The sequence below is a fragment of the Mus caroli genome, unplaced genomic scaffold (genome assembly GCF_978045245.1).
Source record: "Mus caroli unplaced genomic scaffold, Mus_caroli_1 scaffold_10, whole genome shotgun sequence".
Lineage (NCBI taxonomy): Eukaryota > Metazoa > Chordata > Mammalia > Rodentia > Muridae > Mus > Mus caroli.
Window position 1 is genome coordinate 47,213,082 of NW_028227265.1, and position 20,689 is coordinate 47,233,770.

The following is a 20,689-nucleotide window of genomic DNA, read 5'->3' on the forward strand; positions in this document are numbered from 1 at the left end:
CTCTCTCTCTCTCTCTCTCTCTCTCTCTCTCTCTCTCTCTCTCTCTCTCTCTCTCTCCTCTCTCCCTTTGCAAAAATTACTCACCTTTTCCTTGTTGAAGATGCGTTTTCTAGGGAAATAAATGTGCAGGGATGGCCATAGGTCTGCGTCTGTATTAGCAACAGCTTAGCTCAAGGCTTAATCAAAGCAGTTGTCTGTCAGAAATACCAGATTGAAGGGAAGCAAGGGGGAAGATTGTCCTGAAATAAACTCCTCACTCAAGCGGGCTTTATCTGAAAACCCAGCTAACTCTTTCAAGTGCGTTGGAGAGTGCAAAGTTGCAAGAATGGAAAGCTCAAAAGAATGTCTATAGCCCCTCCCCCTGCATTTAAGATTATGTTAATGTCCAAACATTGTTAATGATCCAGGTTCCAGACAGAACCAGGCAGCGTCCTGACAGGTTCCAGACAGAACCAAAGACAGAGTCCCGCAGAAGCTGAAATGGAAATGAGGTGATTGGCAGCAGCTACTTTCCACTGGTGATTTTAAATTGATTTCTGATACTCTCATTGGTGGCGCCAGGGAGGCCCCATTGACCTGCCAGGACTCTCCAGTCTGAGCTGGTAAATAAACAGATTACTAAGATTGCTGCCTCAAGTTAGATCCTTATCAACATTGAATACTCACTAAAATTTAAAGGATTTCTTAAAGGAAGTTTAGAGGGATTGATAAGAGAGAAGCGACCCAAGAAGGAACATCAATATTAATAAAGGAGTAGAGACAAAACTATAGTTATTTTAGGCTTTTAGAATAAAAATAAATAAATAAACTCCGGAGTTTTACTTAAAATGTGGAAGGGTCAGAAATTGCTTCAGGTTTGTTATAAATGTGTCTGCTTCTCCCCTGGTCTTTATGCTTCCCCTTTTCCCTTCTGGGAGTTGGCAGTCCCATTCTCACTCTAATGGGTCCTCTTGCCTTGTGATCTGTTTTGCAACATGATAGGGGGGCAGGTTTTCCCTAGTTCAGATCCCTGACAGGTATCTAGTAGTTTAGATATTACTGCTGGCTGCTGATTGGCGGGCAGGGGCAGTCCACAGTGCGGTGGGAAGCTGCTTCTTGGAATTTTCCTGCAGATTGCTGGTGGGTTAAAGGAAAAATACGATGGTGCTTTCTTAGTTAAATCTTGTTTTAATTCCAAGAAGTGTCTGTGGCTATATTGCATAATATAACATTTGTCAATGACACAGATTTTTTTGTTTTCTTTCTTTTTTGGTTTGTTTTTCGAGACAGGGTTTCTCTGTATAGCCCTGGCTGTCCTGAAACTCACTTTGTAGACCAGGCTGGCCTCGAACTCAGAAATCCTCCTGCCTCTGCCTCCCGAGTGCTGGGATTAAAGGCGTGCGCCACCACGCCCGGCCAGATTTTTTTTATAAACTAATTTTGAAGATTTTTAGCAAAATGGCTTAAGGTTATTGAAATAATTTGGAAGCAGAATTTTGACCTTGGGAAGCACTGCAGCAGAGGTGTGCTGCTGCTCTGTGATTTTAGGAAAGTTAAAAAAAAGGAGCTCTGTGGATTTTCCTGAGGGAACTATTTGTAACACCAATCAGCTTTTATAAATGGATATTTGACCCAAGGCTTTAAAACGTTTAGAATCTGGTCTCTGTTTATGTAACTTTTCTTCTGAATGCTGGTTAACCACAACCCAGGAAATAATGTCTTCATCCCACAGCCTGTTACATAAATAACAGTCAACAACTTAAATTCTAACCCCCCAATATTGTTCTAAGTACACGCGTGTTTAGAGAGTGTCATACTAGACATCTGTTTATAAATATTTGTGTGTATGGCACATTTGCTAGAGTAACTCAATGACTTCTGCAGGGAAACAGGTCTTGGGAGGATTAACCTCTTCCACCCCAGACTGAGCTAAGATTGCAATGCTGATAAAAATGAAAGAATGTCCTATTCAACAGTTTTCCCACAGTTTTGACAGTGACAGTTACTAATTTATTTTGGACCAATGTTGCTAGAATCTTGGCTTCTAATTACTTTTATAGCTGATATTATTAATTATATGTTTAAGGATTATAATCACATAATATCTGTATGAATTTGATCCCTTAGAGAAATTAATGATCTCTGAATGGGAATAGCTGCCTAATATGTATCAGTTTTTTAAAATAATGACTCATAATGGGTAAATCTGGATTGACTTCTGTATCTGAATCTCTCTGCTTGTCACTCCATCCATCCACACAGGAAGCTAGGACTCAAAGAGAGATAGGAGGAGAAGAATCTCCCATTACATCATACCCAAGGCTGCAACTCAGCATTGTGTGAGGCTTGTGCTTGCCTTTGCACTGGTGGGAGGAAAAAAATCTATCAGGGTGTTGAGTAAAAGTGAGTGTTGTTAGGGAGAAATGGCATGCCATCGATGAAGAATTATTTTATGGTGTTTCAGTTAACTAATATCAAAATTACATATGCATTTATACATATATTGATATATCCTATAGATTTGTATATGTGTGTTTGTGAATATGTTAGCAGCTGTCAGGAGATAGAAGGGCTATTTGCAATTGTTTTTGGATTACAGTGGATGGAAAAATCAACGTTAGCCTAGAAATCCTAACATATTGAAGTAAAACAACATGTTCAGAAGGAGCCTAGTGTGAAGCTGAAAGTACTAAGAGGAAGGCACCATGCCAGCTTGTCCTAGGCATAGTCCTGTTGAATTCTAGTGCCATTCCATGTCTATTCCTACTGTACCGAAAGGAAAACGGTAAAAGGTGGTGCTGCTGTTCCCTCTTGAGGGGAGTGGGATCTGCTGCTGAGCTTAAGGCTCACTCTTACCAATGCTCATTTTGTAGGTGTCATGTTCTTTGTGTTTAATATGGCTAGAAAGGAAACACACACACACACACACACACAAAACCATCTCTGCCAGGAAGCAGACACTGGCCATCATTTGAGTGATTGTTTTGCTGTATATTAAACAATGTTATCCCTTTTGGACCAGTGAGGTGGCTTGGCCAGTGAGTAAAGGAGCTGGCTACATAAGCCTGGTGACCTGAGTTCAAAGGTGCAAAGAGAACTCATTCCATAAAGTTGTCCTCTGACCTCACTTGCATATGTGCCATGCCACATGAGCCTGTCACCGCCACCATGCAGACATACACCATGATGATAAAAGTCAAAAGAAAATTAAGGAGTCCAGTGGCTGAGGTCAGAATCAGCAAAGTGAGGTTACTTGAGCCATTTGATTATCAGTGTTCATACACATTCTCTGGCTGGAGACTGGAGTGTTTGTGTGCATGTGTGTTTAAGTGTTTTATCCCACTACAGGGCACAGAACTATACAGTATGATGGTGATCTATGTACCTGAGTGTAAAATATGGGTGTTTTTTTCCAAATGTTGATCTCTTCTGTCTTCTTGAGAGGTCACAGACCACATTAGGATGACGATAAAAATTATTTTGCCAAATGAAGAAATAGAAACTGAAAATGGTCAAGGGTGGGGCACAGGGAAGAAATGACCACAGGATTGGTGGGGGAAGGGAGCTGAACTCATTGTTGTGAACAGAAAGAGGCCCTGGCAATGTTGTTGGTGGCCAATAACATTGAGTCACAGTTATAGATGGACAGCTTACTCTTGAACTTTCCACTTGAACTGTAAAAGACGTGACAGCTTTTGAGAAACCATGACCAAGCTTTGAGGCGATCAAGGAACTGTCTCTCTGCTGAAAATCTTCATAAATGTATGAATGTATGGTTTTTTTCAATTGTATTTTGTATTTATGTTGGGAAAGGGTTATAGGTGTGTGTGTGTGTGTGTGTGTGTGTGTGTGTGTGTGTGTGTGTGTGTTGGGGGTCATTCCTCAGGCATCAGGAAAGGAGAACCAGGCTCATCTGTCAAATCCCTTCTACATATAGTGAGTGTGGGTTTTTAGTTCCTTTAGTTATTGTGCCTTACTCCTCTTTGTCAAGTGATACTGTGCTCAGGGAAATGCCTGATCTAATTTCACCCCTCCCCTGGGCTTCTTTCTAACTGGGCAGAGTGGGAGCTGTAATGGACCTACTTTGGTTGCAGTGGAGGGTCTCCTGGTGATCAGTGGAACTGAATGTATGCATGGCTTGAATGGGCAATGCTTCCTTATCATGTCTTATAGATCGAGCTCCTGCCATCATGCCTCTGCTCTAATTCCTCCTATTAAGAAATACATAGCCTAATATTTTTATTATATTCCTTCTCACTATATCTGTCATTTATCCCACCATATAGAAAAAAAATGTATCTGAGATTTCTCTATTCTTAGATTCTTTTGAACAAACCAGAATTTTATGCTGCTGTGTGAGAAGGCTTTTCTTGAAGAGATACAAGACCACACACACACACACACACACACACACACACACACACACACACCATTATTCACCCTATATATGAAGCCCACAACCTACAAAACTAGGGATAACTCTGTCTAAGTTAGGGTTTCGCTGATGTGAAGAGACACCATGACCAAGGCAACTCTTATAAGGGACAATACTAATTGGAGCTGGTTTATAGGTTCAGAGGTTCAGTCCATTATCCTCAAGGCAAGAGCATGGCAACATCTAGGCAGGCATGGCACTAGAGGAGCTGAGAGTTCTACATCTTGTTCTGAAGGCAAACAGGAGACTGACCTAGGAGGAGGGTCTCAAAGCCCACCCCCACAGTGACACAATTACTGCAACAGGGCCACACTTACTTTAACAAGGCTACACATCCTAATAGTGCCACTTCCTGGGCCAAGAATATACAAACCACCATAACAACCAAAGTCCAACTTTTAAAATTGAGTTACTTACAGAACTATGAGTGAGAATTACTTATGAGAGCAGAAATAACTCAAAGCCAGCTGCATCATCAAAGCCCACTTCAGCATAGGTGACAGCTCATCAAACCTGGAAACCTAGAGCACACTGCACAGCCTGCCCGCAGCTCAAAAAGTTAAAGTGTGCCCCCTTTCCAGGTGATTAGGTTGACCTGAGACTCTTGTGGGCAGCATGTCTGATTTCTGATCCTTCTAGGCAGCTGGTCTAATCTCAGAGTCCTCTGTCTTTGCAACTTGGCTTTTCTGAGACTAAAGCTCAGCAGTCTTGATTCTTTACCCGGTGTGGGAAGGGCCTAGTGAGTCTTCTAAGTTTCAGGGACTTCCTGAAGCAATTTTGAGTTGTTTAATTTGTGACTTAAGGAGCTTCTCTAGAGGATAAAAGGTTTGAGTCTTGGAGGAAACTGCAACCAACATATGCCCACTTCTTCCCTAAAAATGTACTTCTTGTTAAAGAGTCCAAGAATGTAGTAGTGGTTAACTCCATGGGGGTAGTTCTTGCTTCTCTTCCCATGGGCCCTTTCCTACTCTATCCCCATCTGTGTCTTCCTACTACCTCACCAGCTACCATTTCATTCTTTTACTAGTTGTTTACTTCTCAACCAGTAGTTGAGAGCTGGTGTCTAACCTGGGAATCCTCTCCTGGTGATCTCATCCAGGCTCACTGGTTTTACTGCTTTCATATGCTGGTGATTCATAAATTTGTGTGTCTAGTCATGATTTACCATGTGAACTCCAGACTCCTATTCGAAGCCTACCCATCATCCCTGAGTACATGTTTAACATGTTGGATTCTCAACTTTACTCCATAATCCACCTGTCCCCATAGTCCTTCCTATGTTACTTGGTGACAATTCCATTTTTTAAGTTGTATAGATAACCAATGTGTAAGTCAGTGTGAGTTATATTTAATTTGTTTTTCTCATGCAGACACTGACTTAGCCATAATATTCAATATCTCAATGATAGCAATGATGGACTTTGCCACTTTGCCACTTCTCACCCCATGGCTTATTATATTGCCGTCTGTAGCTCAGACTTGAAGATTTTAAATTACATCTTTAAATTATGGATACACTTTTTCTGGTGCTGTTTGTTTCTCTGGCCTAAATATACAGCGACTTTCTCTTGCCTGCAGTGTAGAGTGAGATGATATGAACAGGAGAATTACAATAGACAGTGCCATTGAAAACTGAGAAAAAAAAGGGCAGTGATAGCTGCTGGTTCCTAGCAGTTCAAAACTCAGTTAGTCCTGTTTCCTTAGTTCTCTTTACCCTCAAAGCAGAAAGTAGGCCTATAAAAGTTCAGGCTTATTCCCAGAGAATCAGAACCCAGTCCAAGAATGGAGTTCTGTGAGGGGAATTCTGAGCACATGTGAGAAAACTCCAAGGAAACAAGACATGTGTCCTGTGACCTCAGTTTCTTCACAACACAGAATTCTCAGAATGTTTCTTCATTCTCCTCTAAGGTGCCGCAGATAGGACAGTTTACTTCAGCTGTTGTCATTCGTATGTCTCTATGGAAAAAGATATTTTTACCACCTGTGGCTTATTCTAGTAATTGGACACTTTTCTCAGGTGACTCTTTTTAAATCCTTAGAACATAAACTTATTCTGATATTCTGAATAAAGTTGGATATTGTACAGGACTTTTTTTCTGCCTCATTTTTAGGCTCTGCTCTCCCAGGTTAATACTACCAACTTGAGGGGTGAATACCAGAGGATAGGTTTCTTGTCCTTTATCTTCACCTTTTGGATATTTGGCTCCTTCTTGGACCCTTCCTCTTTTTTCCATAGCAACACATTTTCAATTAAGTTGTATACTTCCTGCTGTTAGAGTTAGAGACATTCTTTTATATAGCTGTTATTCTTTTCATTTGCTTGTTTGTTTTTCTTTTATGTTTAAATATCTTTTAAATGTTGAGGTTTCCTTTGAGTTTTATTGAGATTCATTCCATTAAGAGACAATATTCACATCACCCCCAAGACTGGTTCCTCTTTGTCTGTGAATCTGAACACTATAGAAGAACCAATATGGTACTATGTAACCTTTAGACTGCCTGGTCAGATCTGCAAGACATGACCTTAAAACTTTCTCAGGTCTTAATGAGAGATTCAGATACACAAGTCGTATAATCTATAACCTGAGAGTAGGTTGTTCTAATGAACCCTGGATTTGATCTTTGCCCCAAGACTATGTGTTCCTTTGAAAATTTGTTGATGCCTAGACAAGCAAGGACAAGTTTCATTTCTAAGTAGTCAAATATATTGTTTTTGGGATAAAGTGCCACACTGTCTTGGAACTTGCTATAGTCTGGTCTTGATTTGTCATTTACCTCTTCTGCCTCTCCTGTGCTGTATTTACCAGTATGGTCCATTACAGTCAGCTTGAAATTCTCTTATTTTTCTGGTCCTATACTTAATCTTAGCACCTAAATGCAGCCAATTGTCACTTTCAAAAGTCCATTTTGTTCCTTCAGTAATATCTATCAATGCCAGCACCCTTTGAGCAGGGCTGTGTTCATTATGGCCCAAGACATTGGTGGACACAGGATTATGGCACTTCATATCTGTTTCTTGTGCTGTTGCTTGTGTGACTTAGTTGTCTTTCACAAGACTTTCCCTCTGGCTGGGTGTAACTTTCTTACACCCAGGGGTTTGAGGATATATCCTGATTTCCCCTCCCCTGAATCCTCCCAGATCCATTCCACCTCCATTCCCACCAACACTAAGCCTATTATTTCTTGCCTTACAAAGCAAACAGACAGGCAAACCAACAAAAACACCATAAGTCTTAAAAGTAAAACCATAAGAAACACAGACACACACAGGACCCATAAAAACACAACATCAGAAACCATACTACATAAACAAAAGCCAATTAAGATGAAAAAATGCCCAAAAATGTAAGATGAGTACAACAATTCCACTGAGTTCATTTTGTGTTGGTCATCTACTGCTTGGCATGATGCCTCCTGTTACGTGTGGTAAATATACCTACTAATGGTGTTTTTTGTTAGTGAGAATCACTTGCAGAAATCTTCTGGGTTAAGGGTTGGAGCCCATGTCCACTTTATATAATCTTGAACTCCCATAAGACAGGAAGTAGAACCTGCCAACACTTAAGGACAAAACATTCAGTTCTGACTGCCATACTTGTTTCCTTCTTGTGGGAAAAAGAACTCATAAGGCCAGCCTCAAGATCAGAGGACATAGACGTCATTTTTTTGACAAGTAGACTGGCATAGACATTCACAGGCTGGAAGCCACTGCTTTGTGTTAGCTATTTCTAGAAATTATATTTTACAAAGGGTGGTATTGTAAAAAAGAAAAAAAATTAAAAACTTGGGACACACTACTGTTCTTTTCAGAATCTTCCTCTGTTTTCTCCTCTAGGTGAAATCCAAATTCAGTTATAATGACTGGTGTGCTTAGGATCTCTTCTATTCCCTTTTTTTGGTTCACTGATTTGCTAACACAGACAGTGTTTCTGCTTATTAAACATCATTCTATGTTCTTACCCAAGCACCTTTGAAGTTTCTGTTATTTTATTTTTGCCTAGACTTCTCTTATCTGAGATATGTCCATTCTCCTTTACCTCCTCCTTTGGGGCTTGATTTGAGTACCCCATTTACATTGAAGTTTTCTGTTATCACCAGTCTTCAAATTGCATGCCCAACAACAACCGTTACCTCACAGCTTCTCTACATCTCTGCTGTTATCTAATACAATGCAACTTTGTAATACTTGGTCTGAAACTTAGAGGGTCAAATATGATTAGAAATACAGGCTTCCAGGTTTTAAAAGTTAAACAATATCTGATGGAGCAAATGGCAGCAATAAAACATTCAGATACCAATTCAAAAATGAACTAAATGCAGTTTATAGAGACGTATATCTGCTCAATTCATGTTGAATTAACTGATACAGAGAAAGTTTCAGTTTTCATAAGTGTTTCTTATGTTCATAAAAAGGAACTCTGGACGTGTATATGCTTGATTTAATAACTTGTGAACAATTCTTTTCTTCTGTTACAATGTAAACTATAGTGGAACATATATTTTTATTATTTTCCTCATTGACACAGCTCTGTCATTTGTTGTTTCTGGCATATGGTAGTTTCTATTAGAAATTCAATGAATGAATGAATGAATGAATGATACATTGCTACTAAGGAATACCAACAGACTAAAAAAATAGTAAAGACTTGGCATGGTTGCCCATACCTGGCAATTTCAGACCTCAACAGGCAGAGACAAGAAGATGTTGAGGTCAAGGCCAGTCTGAGCTACAGCATAAGTTTTTGTTTTTGAAAACCATCTAACAACCACCCATCCAAACAACCAATCAACTAATTGAACAATATAAACTAGTGAGAGAAAGAAAACAGAGGTATTTTCAAAGAGAATCTACTTATTAACATCTTAGTTATCCATTAAATTGTTTGCTTCAGTTGCCGGTTCAGTAATGCTGAATTCCTAGAATATATGATCTGTATTCTAACTCTTGACAAGATTTGAGTCACCAGGAGACATGAGACAAGAGTTGGGGATTAATCCTGACAGATAGGAAAATTAAAGGTGCCAGGGATAGATAGATCTTGGTTACACCTAAAATAAGAAAAGGAGATACTAATTTTGGAATCTCAAGACTGTAATAAAAGTGGGTTACACAATTGAAAATATTAGTCAGTTGGAGTACTAGCCTATTGATCAAATGACTAAGAGCATAACCTGTAAATTAGCAAGTAAAAAATTATCAATTATGGCCAATTGTGAGACTGTTATTCAGGAGTCAGGTCATATACACAATGGATTGTCACAGAGCTGGTTACCCTGGGAGAAGCAATGCTCAGTGAAGACTTTGGGAAAGCCTTGTTCTTTTCTGAGATCTTCAAGAAAAAAGGTTAAGCGTCACATATTTTTGCTTGCCTGTCAAACTTGCGCTGCTTGCTGTCTTCTGAAAAACTTTTCTATCTACCCAGTGCCTATCTTCACATGTATGTCTTTAAAAAGTCACTTCTTGTATAAATGTTTCTATGCAAAATCAAAATTTATACCAGTCTCCTGTCTTGCTCCTAGAAATTTGTCAGCATTCTACCTTTATGAACTCACCAAGCAATTTCAGTACTGGTAGATGGAGGAAGAAGGATGCTGAGTTTAAGGTCAGCCTAGGCTACCTTGGTAAGACCCTGTGTTCAAAAGCCATCCATCTAGTCAACCACCCAACCAACCAGCCAACCAATTAACCAACCAGCCAACCAACTAGACACATGCATCCCAAGTATAAAAACAATTGGGAAAAGAAAGAAGAACCATTTCAAGGATAATTGAGTTATTAGTGTATATTTTTTATTTGTTGAATTGTTTGATTCGGAACTATACGTATGGAATAAAGCTTCAGTAATACTCAGTTTAATGGAAACGTATTTATGAAGCTTCTCAGGCATGGAGAATTCTCAGAGCTGCAATAATGGAGTCAGAAGGACTGACATGAGGGAAGCAGTGAATCCTTGAATGCCTGCCACCTTGCCTCTAAGATTATGGAGCTTTATAAATGTTATTTGTGCTGCCTCTAAGACACCCCTTGTTGAGTGTAAAGAAAACTAAGTGTCTGAGGAAATGTATTTATCTAGTTTTGATCAGTATGAATTATCCCTACTTAGATCATATGGCTTTTGAGATATCTCAGTGTATTCCTTACTTTTAGGATGAAGAAGTGAACTAAAATCCCCCTAGGAGCATAATTTGACCCAGGATGCAGGCAGAATACTTGGATTCATTATTAGAAATGTGAATGTTTTAGAATATAGAATACATAATAGAACCAACCCAGGGCTGTTTAATATTTTATGCCACATTTTATTATAGAGTGGGTAAGTTTGCAATTACAAAGAAAATGCTTTCATAAATGAAAGGAAATTGAAATACAGCAAACCCTAATCTCTAAATTCATTCAAACAGGGCTCTTTTGGTTTTCTTAATTCTCATTGCCAAGTATTTTAGAAACAATTCAACAGAAAAGGATAAGGGAAGTTTACAAAACTAGGCTTGCTGTTGACATGCAATTCATCTACTGCCTCTTCTCACAAGAATATAAAAGATTAAATATATCATCTTAGAATTATAATGTCACAGTGTGAGTCCAATGATGATTTACAAATCTATAGTTTATAGTTTTAGATGTTAACTCTTGTAAAGCAATGCCCTTGTGGTGGCTTGTGAGGAAACATGAGACATAATTTTGCTGAGGTCTTGTTTGACTTGGCACGAATGTACTTATCTTACTAACCTTGGCCTTTCTTAACCCCAGCCACTGTTATTTACCAACTAGGTCCTCCAAGCTGTGGATTTTAGTTCTGGAAGACTAGCATCAGGGCAGTTCTGCTGAACAAAAGTGCCTATTTACTGATAACTCTCTTTGTGTATGGTTCTCTGCCAAGTTATGTGAGAGACAGTAATCATGAAACTCTCAAGAGATGTATTATCTAATGGGGCAGTTACTAGCTGTCAATCTAGAGTTGAGTACCATTGGTGTAGAATGACTGACTTTAAATACATTGTTTTCCTTCACAGACAGGCATCAGGACATGCTGCCCTTGTTAGGAATGTACTGGTTCATCCAACATCTCCTTCTCCTGTGTGTCTGGTTTTTATCCCTGACACATATGACTCAAATAGTCTGTTCAGAGCTGTCATTTAGAAGGTGATAGAATGGGTTTGAACTCAGGTCTCACTTTAGATTCTGCATTCTTCATACGAAGACTATTATTTGCTAGTAGTTTTCATAAAAATGTGACTAGGAGAATGTAAACTTCCATAATTTATATATGAAAGCTATGTAAAACAACAAATTACTAAAACTTACTAGAGAGTTCAACAAGTTTACTAGAGAGTAAGTTTATGATATTTTTCAACAGTAAATTGTCACTAGCTAGCATAATACATTAGTACAGATCATACAACATCTCCAGGGACACAACAATTCTCCATGATAAATTGTGGTTTGAAGACTGAACAAACCCCCTGTCAGTACATTCTATTTATTTATTTATTTATTTATTTATTTATTTATTTATTTATTTGTTTGTTTGTTTGTTTTCGAGACAGGGTTTCTCTGTGTAGCCCTGGCTGTCCTGGAACTCACTTTGTAGACCAGGCTGGCCTCGAACTCAGAAATCCGCCTGCCTCTGCCTCCCGAGTGCTGGGATTAAAGGCGTGCGCCACCATGCCCGGCTCAGTACATTCTTAGTAAAGAGAAAAAAAAAAAAGCTAATGTCAAGCTCCAAAGGGAGTAAGGATGAATGTGACCCTTCAAAATTGGAGAACTGTATGCTTAAAAGGGTATATTGAATATTGAATTTAATACAGAAATGTGAAGAAATGTTCTTGGGAGCTAATGAGGATAGAACATTGTTTCAAACTTAAAGGAAGTGCTGAAGACAACGATAAGAGCATGTTTAGACAGGATACTTATGGTGTGCCAGATAGTGCAAAAAGGAGAGGATAGTGCTATTAGCAAAAGTGTCAAGGAGGAAGTTAGATAACTGAGCTATTGTGGGTTAGAATAAGGAGAATTACTCTGGAACACTGGTTGGTTCTGACCCTTAAGCTCTCTGTTTGCAAACAGTAGATAGAATTCACAGCAGTATAGTAGCATTTTGAATCATAGTGTTGATGCTGTAGGATGGCTAATTATAAGCTGTAAAACAGCTATTCAAAATCTACTAATAAGTACACCTTTATATATAGTCAATTCATGTAGAGTTGCAAGACTAACCATCACAATCCTACTTAATTAGAACAAGTTGCCTTCATCTTGGAACTGAAGTTTGTGTGGGCAGCTAGCATAATGCTCACATATTCTTGGTAGCCCAGTAAACTTTAGTAGATAACTAATGTGTGTTGGGGAGAGGGTATTGCATGTAGCTTTCCCTACCTTGCCTAAGGTCTGGGAATGGACTGTGTTACCAGCCCCCAACCAGTTTCCCTTGAATCCATAGATAAAAGACATATACATTGCTCATTTTCAGCTTGCCTTTTGGCACAATTGCTGGGTACTACTATCTTCCACCTGGAAAAGTGTGCCCTTATTAATATTCTTATCTCTGCACCTCCCACCTGCCCTAAACTTTAGTGGCTCAGATACATCTAGTCCCTAGTAAACATCCCTGACCACCCACCTGTGTGAGTGGCTACAGCCTGCCACTCCTCCTGAGACCTCACATGGCTGTTTAGCTTATCTCTCTCCAAAGCATGATGAATTGTACCTGTCTCTTTTCCTCCAGGGACCTGGACGTCCTGTCTATTCCTCCTCTCCCCACCCCCAACCCCCCCAGCAATTGTCTTGTGGCTTCTTTACTGACAGATCAAGAACCAATTGGGGAACAGCAATGGCCCTGGGGGGGCGTGGCAAAACACATTGTTGAACCCAAACTTTATCTCACTGTGTAAATCTACACAATGCACTTAATTTCTGTGTGTTTTCTTTTCTGAAAAAAAAAAAAAAAAAGAAAGAAAGAAAGATGATTAGACCAAATTCTTGGGCTGCTAAATCTGATATTCTGAAGAAAGAAAAGACTTGGCAATATATGCTGTGGTAGTCAACTATGACATTACGTATGGTACTTCAACACTGAATTAGGGTCATCTCCAATATAATTTCTGTATTTCAAAGATAAGTTGTCTAAGGTCATGAAGCTACTTGAAGACAGAACTAAAATGTATATTCATGTTTCTTGGCTTCCCATCTCCTTCATAGTTCTGACAATGTTGATGAGGATTCCGATTTTATAAAAAAATCTTCAGCTTCAATGTGATACAAGCTACCATTATTTTAGTAACATAATGGGAACATGGTAGCCTGCATGAGAATATAATAGAAGATGGTGAATCCTCTATTGTTGTTCAGAGAACACTCCACAGACAGAGATTCTGCCTTTTTAGAAACAAATTCTTGTAAGCAAATGTATACTGGATGCTACTCACCTAGAAGGCTATGGCCCGTGCTTACATGGAGATGACTTATGTTATGCTTTTACACGGGATATGTATTCTATAAAACTGTGTTATACTTTTTATTGTTGGTGTCAATATGACAAACAATGCAGGAGGGGAAGTAGGAATAATTTTCTTTGATTCACAGTTTAGTTTAAAGTCCATGATTAGATGGCTGCAGTGTCTCTCAGCCTGTAGTGAGGCAGTGCATGATAGAAATAAGACAGAGAGCAAAGGCACAATTCAAGGTGCTAGGGGGCAGATAAGCATAATAAAACAGGAAGGGGTCAATTTATCTTTCCAAGGCATTTCCTCAGTCACTTACTTCCCTTAACTAGGACCCAGCTCTACCTCATCTGTACAACCTATTCAAATATTGATACCAATAGAATAATCTATTTCTGAAGCCAGGACTTCCAAGATGCAAATACTTCCCCTAAACTCTGCCTCCAAACACCGTTTGCACAGGGGACCACACCTGAATTATAGGATTTAACATTTTAAGATATGTTAAGTCCTAAGTTATAGCAAAGCCTTGTAAGGTGTCTTTGTTCTCAACATGTGTGTGTGTGTTAAAGAATCGACTTTTCAGTAATTTAGTCGTGTAGCATGGTAGCCTTCCATATGTAGAGATTGTCCTGATGTAAGAAGCAAGTTATTGATGTCTATCTGCCAGATCCTTCAGTTCCTCCCTCAAGAAGTCAATTCTTAGGAGTATAGCAAGCTTCATCCCACAAGGAATGGCACAGCATTTGCTGTTGCTTAGGAAACCCACTTTCTTGATACTGAATCTAAAGAGAATGATTGAAGTAATATAAATCAGAGAAAAAAATTTAAATTAACAAGGTAAAAATGACCATCCTTAGTAGTAGCTTGATGACTACTACTTTACCAGAGTAATGTTGGCCTTCTGATAACTATTTTAACAAGTAGTAGTTGATTAGGTCAATGGAAGGAAGATATATTTTTAAATGAAGTCCTTTGTCTTGGAGGCCAGGAATATACTGGCTTTACCTGAAATAATTGCACATAACCTCTATAGAAGAAAAAAATGATGACTGAGAGGGAGGATACTGTGTCTGCTGACCAGGCCAGGGAGAGGGAAAGCAGTAGCCACTTTCCTTGCCCAGGCATCTGAAGTTTGTTATGCCAACTGACAAATAAACTTGGTTAATCAAGACCTTAGCATTTCAGCAAGCTGTTGGATTGCTGCTAGAAGCTTTGTTCCCTTGTCAGGAAGGGCCCATCAAGCAATGCTGTAGACAAATAATGCTTGGGATCACTCCAGAAATCTGTTTCTACTCTGTTGATTGACATATACACTGTAATCCACTCTCTATGTTGCACAAAAGTATTCAAAGTAAGTGATGTCTGGGGTCTCATCAGCAAGAATAATTAAAGCAAAGGAGAATGGCAGTCACTGCTGGTGAGACTGTCTGTAGACAGAATAGACCCCAAGGGATTTTGTGGTCAAAAGTATACCAGTATTCAACAAAATAACCACTTTGTTCTAGATTGCTTTATTTGATGGCGTTGTTACCGAGAACTGTGGTTATCATGCTGCTCACTTCTGCGGGACGCAGTAGAAATATTTGAAGCTGGCCATTTGCCAGAAGGAGCTGAGCTGTGTCATTAGGCTGTTGTTTCTTCTGACGGGATGTTATCAGCAGGTGATAGCAGGTACTCGTCATTACAGTCGTCATGCAACGTTTCCCGAGACAAACAGATGGGGTGTGTCTTCTGTGGCAGTGCTGAGTGATCACGCTGTGATTGGAATCAGAGTGACTGCTATAAATCATAGCATACACTTTAATAGTTAAACAATTATCTCTAGTGGCAGCACTGGAAAATTGTTTTGTGATGATTTGCTGATCTTTATAATAAATTGTAACTGACATTTTATATAGATCTTTTTATCTAAATGCCACAAGGAATCAAAAGCAGGTCCTTTATTTTAAATGCATACCTGGGGATCTTTTGTGTTTATTACATTTCTCTGGACTGGAGGGAGGTAGTTTATCTTTAACAGTCAATCCCCAAAGTTCAGGAAACAGCTTCCCATATCTATTTCTCCAATTAAATGTAGCATTCATGCACAATGCTTTTATCATATAAAGATAACATGGAGAAGGGATGAAAGAACACAGAAGTGGCCACTATTAAAGTCAAGCCTAGCTAGACTATTTGGGTGCTGCAATCTACAAATAAACAAGATATGGATTGGCCTATGGATGGAAAGGAAATATATTTTTTGAGGAGCAAAGACTACAGAGCTTCTTCCCTGCCTCTTGCTTCACTTTCCACCAACGTGGCCTGATCCCTCTAATATCTTCTCCACTCTCATTCTTCTACCTCTGCAGCACCTATGTTATTTGAAACTTATCTCAAACTCTCAACCTTTGAAAACCTCACCCTCCTGTTCTGCTTTGTGGCTTTGTCCAACTCCTCATGATCTTTGACCACTTTCTTCAAAATTTTAAGACCCTGTCCAGAGGTGTGTCATCTCAAGTAGACTATCATCATCTCAGGTACAAATGTATTGGCTCATGTTCTTAGATCTGATAAACAGTTTACGTCACAGTCATCCAATCACCAGGAGCAGTAAAAGAATCAAATACAAACATAAACATAATACAAATACAACAATAGTTTTGAGTCTTCTCTGTGTGCCATGGCCCATTTTACACAGCTCACATGCATGAGATGGTGAATTGCACAATCATCCTGTGAGGTAGATATTACTGCTTTCACAATTCCACGGGTGAAAGTATCTTGAGTTAACTCACGCATGCTGTGGTATTGCTGGCTGGTGGCTAAGTCATGTTTCAAAATTGCATGTGCCTCAGCTTTTCTGCTTTGGAGATGTGGTTGGCTCCTGTGAGGAAGTGGATTTCTGGTTTGTTCTCTTTTACTTCATTTACCCTCAGATGGTCACGTAGGGTTTGTGGCTACTGTGCACAGCTTGACAGCACAGCTCTGGATGTTTTTAAGGTGTGGATCACTAAGTTAGGAACAGGAAAACCAGAAACAGAAAATACATTCATAGAAAGTAATGATTATTCACCATTTCTAGAGTTTTTTTTTTTTTCTAACAAAAACAAAGCAAAGGGTCTTAACTTGGTTACTGCATTAAGAGTGGTGGTAATTCAGTTAAACATATTTCTCATCTCCTTTGAATGAGACATGGTGTTTTCAGAGTGCTAAGTGACATGGTCATAGTCTTATCAAGCACCACATAGCCTAAGTAACCTTTATACTAGACAACATAGATATATTTCATAGTTGCTTGATTAATGAGTAAGGAAAGCAACTAAACTTCCCCGTCTAATACGTTTAACATTTGCTGTTATTTTCTCAAACTTAATGCTTGAATCCATAGATGCATTCAAATTGCAATTTTAAACTTCAAAAGCTACAAGGTGTTTCCTATGCCTTTTATTTGGGAGGGGCGTGTTGTCTATTTCCCCCCATTTTTAATTTTATTACTTTCCCTAATTTTTACATAGGGACAACTTTGTGACTATATTTAATTATCTGGTCTTATACTGAGAGTCTTATGCCCATGTTTCCTAGTTACAAGCAGGAATATTACAGTCCATGTAGCATGCTTTCTAGCTTCCTGCTGATTCTAACTGCCTCAGGCTGGACACTGAGGAGATGGTAGAGGGCTAAGAGGCTGAATTTCCCCTGGACCAGCTAAGGATTGAAGAAGACTTTTAGATGGGAGGACCTTGGTTAGGGCTGCTTCTCCAGAAGAGGTGTGAGGTCTCTTTAACAATGCTTCTGCAACTGGCCTATAGTGGGTGGCAGGCTGAATTTCTCACTTTCAATTCCATTTCTTCATCTTATGGCTCATCAGATCTGAGTATGTTAGTTTCCTTTGTCTTGTTAGATTTTTTTTTTTTAACAGGATCAACTGGGAAGAGAGAACCCCTGTTGAGAGAATGCCCCACCAGATTCCCCATAGGGTCATCTTCTTGATTAATGATTGATATGGGAGGTCTCAGCCACTGTGGGTTCCATCCCTGGGCAGCTATTCTGAGTGATATAAAAAAAGTCAGCTGATAAAGAGAACAGGGCAGTAAACAGTTTTCCTTCATAGCCTCTCTTTAGTTCCTGCCCTAACTTTTCTTCATAATGTATTATAGACTGAGGGCTGAATTAAACCCTTTCCAATCCAAGTTGCTCTTGCATATGGAATGTATCACAGCAATAGTAGCCACACTAGGATATTAGTGAGAACACACAGGATTTTGTTGAGAAGCAAAGCCTTCAATTTTTTTTCTGTTATTTTATTCCTTTCTACAGGCATATTTAAGGGAAAATTTATTTTCCTGGCTGGTGGGGATGTGTTATAATTTGTATGAGTCAGCTGTGGGTATGGTAACAGAGTTTTAGAGACTGAGTGGTTTAAACAGGGAGAGTTTGTTTCTTACAATTCTGAAGGCAGGAGATTTTAGGAATAAGAATCCACCTGACTTGTGTTCTGGTGAGATGATTTTTCCTGCTCCAGAGATGGCTATCATCTAGCCATGTTCTTACATGCCATAGAGGAGAAAGGAAAGAAGAAGATGACAGGATGAATGGGGAAGAGAAGGACAAGGAGAAGCTAGCATCCTGTTGAGCACTAATCCTCTAGGAGGGACGTTGTTGAATTGTACCTCCAGTTTTTGCCTTTTCCTCTCCTCCCTGGCATTCACTCTTCCTTATGTGGACTAGAGATGAAGTCTTGGAGTGGGCTGCTGATATCAAATGCTAAGTTAGAGATCTCCTCTCTCTGAGTTAGTCTTAGAGCTAATATGTAAACCCTCACTTGGGACTCACTTGGGAAGTTTAGGCAACACAATGCAACTGCTTCTTTTTTATTCAAACTCCTAATATCCCAATAACGATCAGAAGAACTTATCTAACATAATATTAAAGCTATAAATATGATATCTTTCATATCATTAATCATTATGTAATGTGCATGTTTCTTAATTATTTTAAAAGATAGAATATATTATTTTACTCTTGAAAAACATAAAGTGTGTACTTCTGGAAAGCAAACTAGGAGGTAGGCTATTTTAAGCTTCTCCAACAGTGTAACTAGACCCCTTAAAAAGCAGATATACTTTGTAAATGATAATACACACACACACACACACACACACACACACACACACACACACACACACTCATTTCTAAGTACAGGAGTAGAAAATCTTAGAACAGATGTCTACAACTAACTTCCATTATCTTGCTTCGATTTTGTAATTGTAATGAAGCCCACAGTTATCTTTGATGTCCTATTTGCTTTGAATTATTATTAGAGTTACAGTCAACATGGGTGTCAATTATATTGTGGGGAACTGAGGACTTTAGGAATGTTTTGTTTTGTTTTTTAAAAAACAATTCAGATCTAGTTTTTCAAGTTTTCTCCACACAAGTCTTTATCAGAATGACAGGTCCATACTTAACCATAACTTGGAGGAAAAGAGTCAGTGTGAATTTTATCTCTTTAAGCCTTGCCTTTTACTCCTACAGAACCCACCTTGACACATGGCCCCCTGGCTCTTCAAAGCACTGCCTCTTCATGGTCCTTGCTGGTGAGGCCCTTAAGAACACAGAAACCCATGTCAGCAGATAACCAGCCTACAGGAGGCCAAGTAAGCAAACTTTAAGAATTGTATCATGCAACAATGTAATGATAATGCAATATAATGTGACAAACAATACATAGGCCATGACAAGCAAGATGCTGTTGTTTACACTCAAGGTTTAAGAAAATGAGCATGTTATTGGAGAAGGAAACGCCAGCCTTTACAAGCATTTGAGAGGTCAGATAGTATGGCACATAACATAGGTGGTTGTTTCCTTTTACCTGGAGTCAGATCAGAATATTTTAGGTCATCTTATCTAGAAGTTCTCTGTCCAGACTAGTTATCCTCTATCACGTGGGTTGGTAGGAACCTTAGTCATTGATGAATATGAGTGTCCATAGCTGAGTTTCATTTCCAGACCAGATGGTTCTGGCACCTATGTTGAATAAATTCTGTCCCTCACTTTCTGCTCTGTTCCTGGGTAATATGAAAGAATGGCATACTTCATGCTTCACTCAAAAGTAATTTCAAGATCCCTTTCTTCAGTGAATATTTTTAATGCAAACAGATTAGAAAATAGCACAGGTCTGATTGTTTGATCAATAATTTCAACATTTGAAAACTATATGAGAACACTGTCTGGATACATTGAGTGTAGGGAGCTATAAAAAGAAGCAAAGCAAAGCAAAGCAAAGCAAAGCCAAGCAAAATCAAACCAACCAACCAAGCAAACAAACTCCCAGAAAACTAAGCTCTGGCATCTTATTGGTAAATGCATATCTTTCATTGTTTTTCTCTGTTGTAATTCTGTGTGACCTCTAGACAAAATTCTGTCGTGTGTGGTCAGACCAAGATTGACAGTGGACAAGGTAAGGGAGGTGATAGAAGTGACCAGACTTATTAGAAGAATAACGTTACAAGAATCCAAAACAGGAAGTTAATTCCTGTCTTCTTCAGTCATTTTTTTGTTGTTGGAAAATTATAAAGATAATAAAAATTGAAAGAAACAGTGTGAAGAACATGTCCTGGGTGCTGATTAACTGTAAATTTAATCACTGAGAAATTTACTCAGTGATCTCCCAGGCTTTCTCGAAGGGAAGCTGGTTCATAGAGATTTTGTGGCAAATTCCCTGAACTCAAGAATCAATTTGTGCTTATTGTTTTAGACACACACATTTAGGGATTGTTTCCATGGGGCTCAAGGAAGAGACAGGCAGTATCCTGGATGTGGAAGTTATGAAGTTATAGAAGTTGGGGC

The 20,689-nt window shown here is 39.0% G+C and overlaps 1 protein-coding gene across 10 annotated transcripts in view; it reads left to right on the forward strand.

Annotated features, from left to right (window-relative positions):
* Positions 1–20,689, forward strand: part of Il15 (interleukin 15) — a 78,081-nt gene that overhangs the window by 996 nt on the left and 56,396 nt on the right. For 6 of the 10 annotated variants that reach the window (XM_085843784.1, XM_085843787.1, XM_085843785.1 and 3 more), the window contains one exon: positions 19,376–19,497. The exons of 3 other annotated variants lie outside the window; for them this stretch is intronic. The gene's annotated coding sequence lies outside the window, so the exon portion shown is untranslated. Of the gene's footprint in view, positions 1–133; positions 603–19,375; positions 19,498–20,689 lie in introns of those variants that run through there. One more of the 10 variants, XM_085843788.1, reaches the window with a different exon arrangement.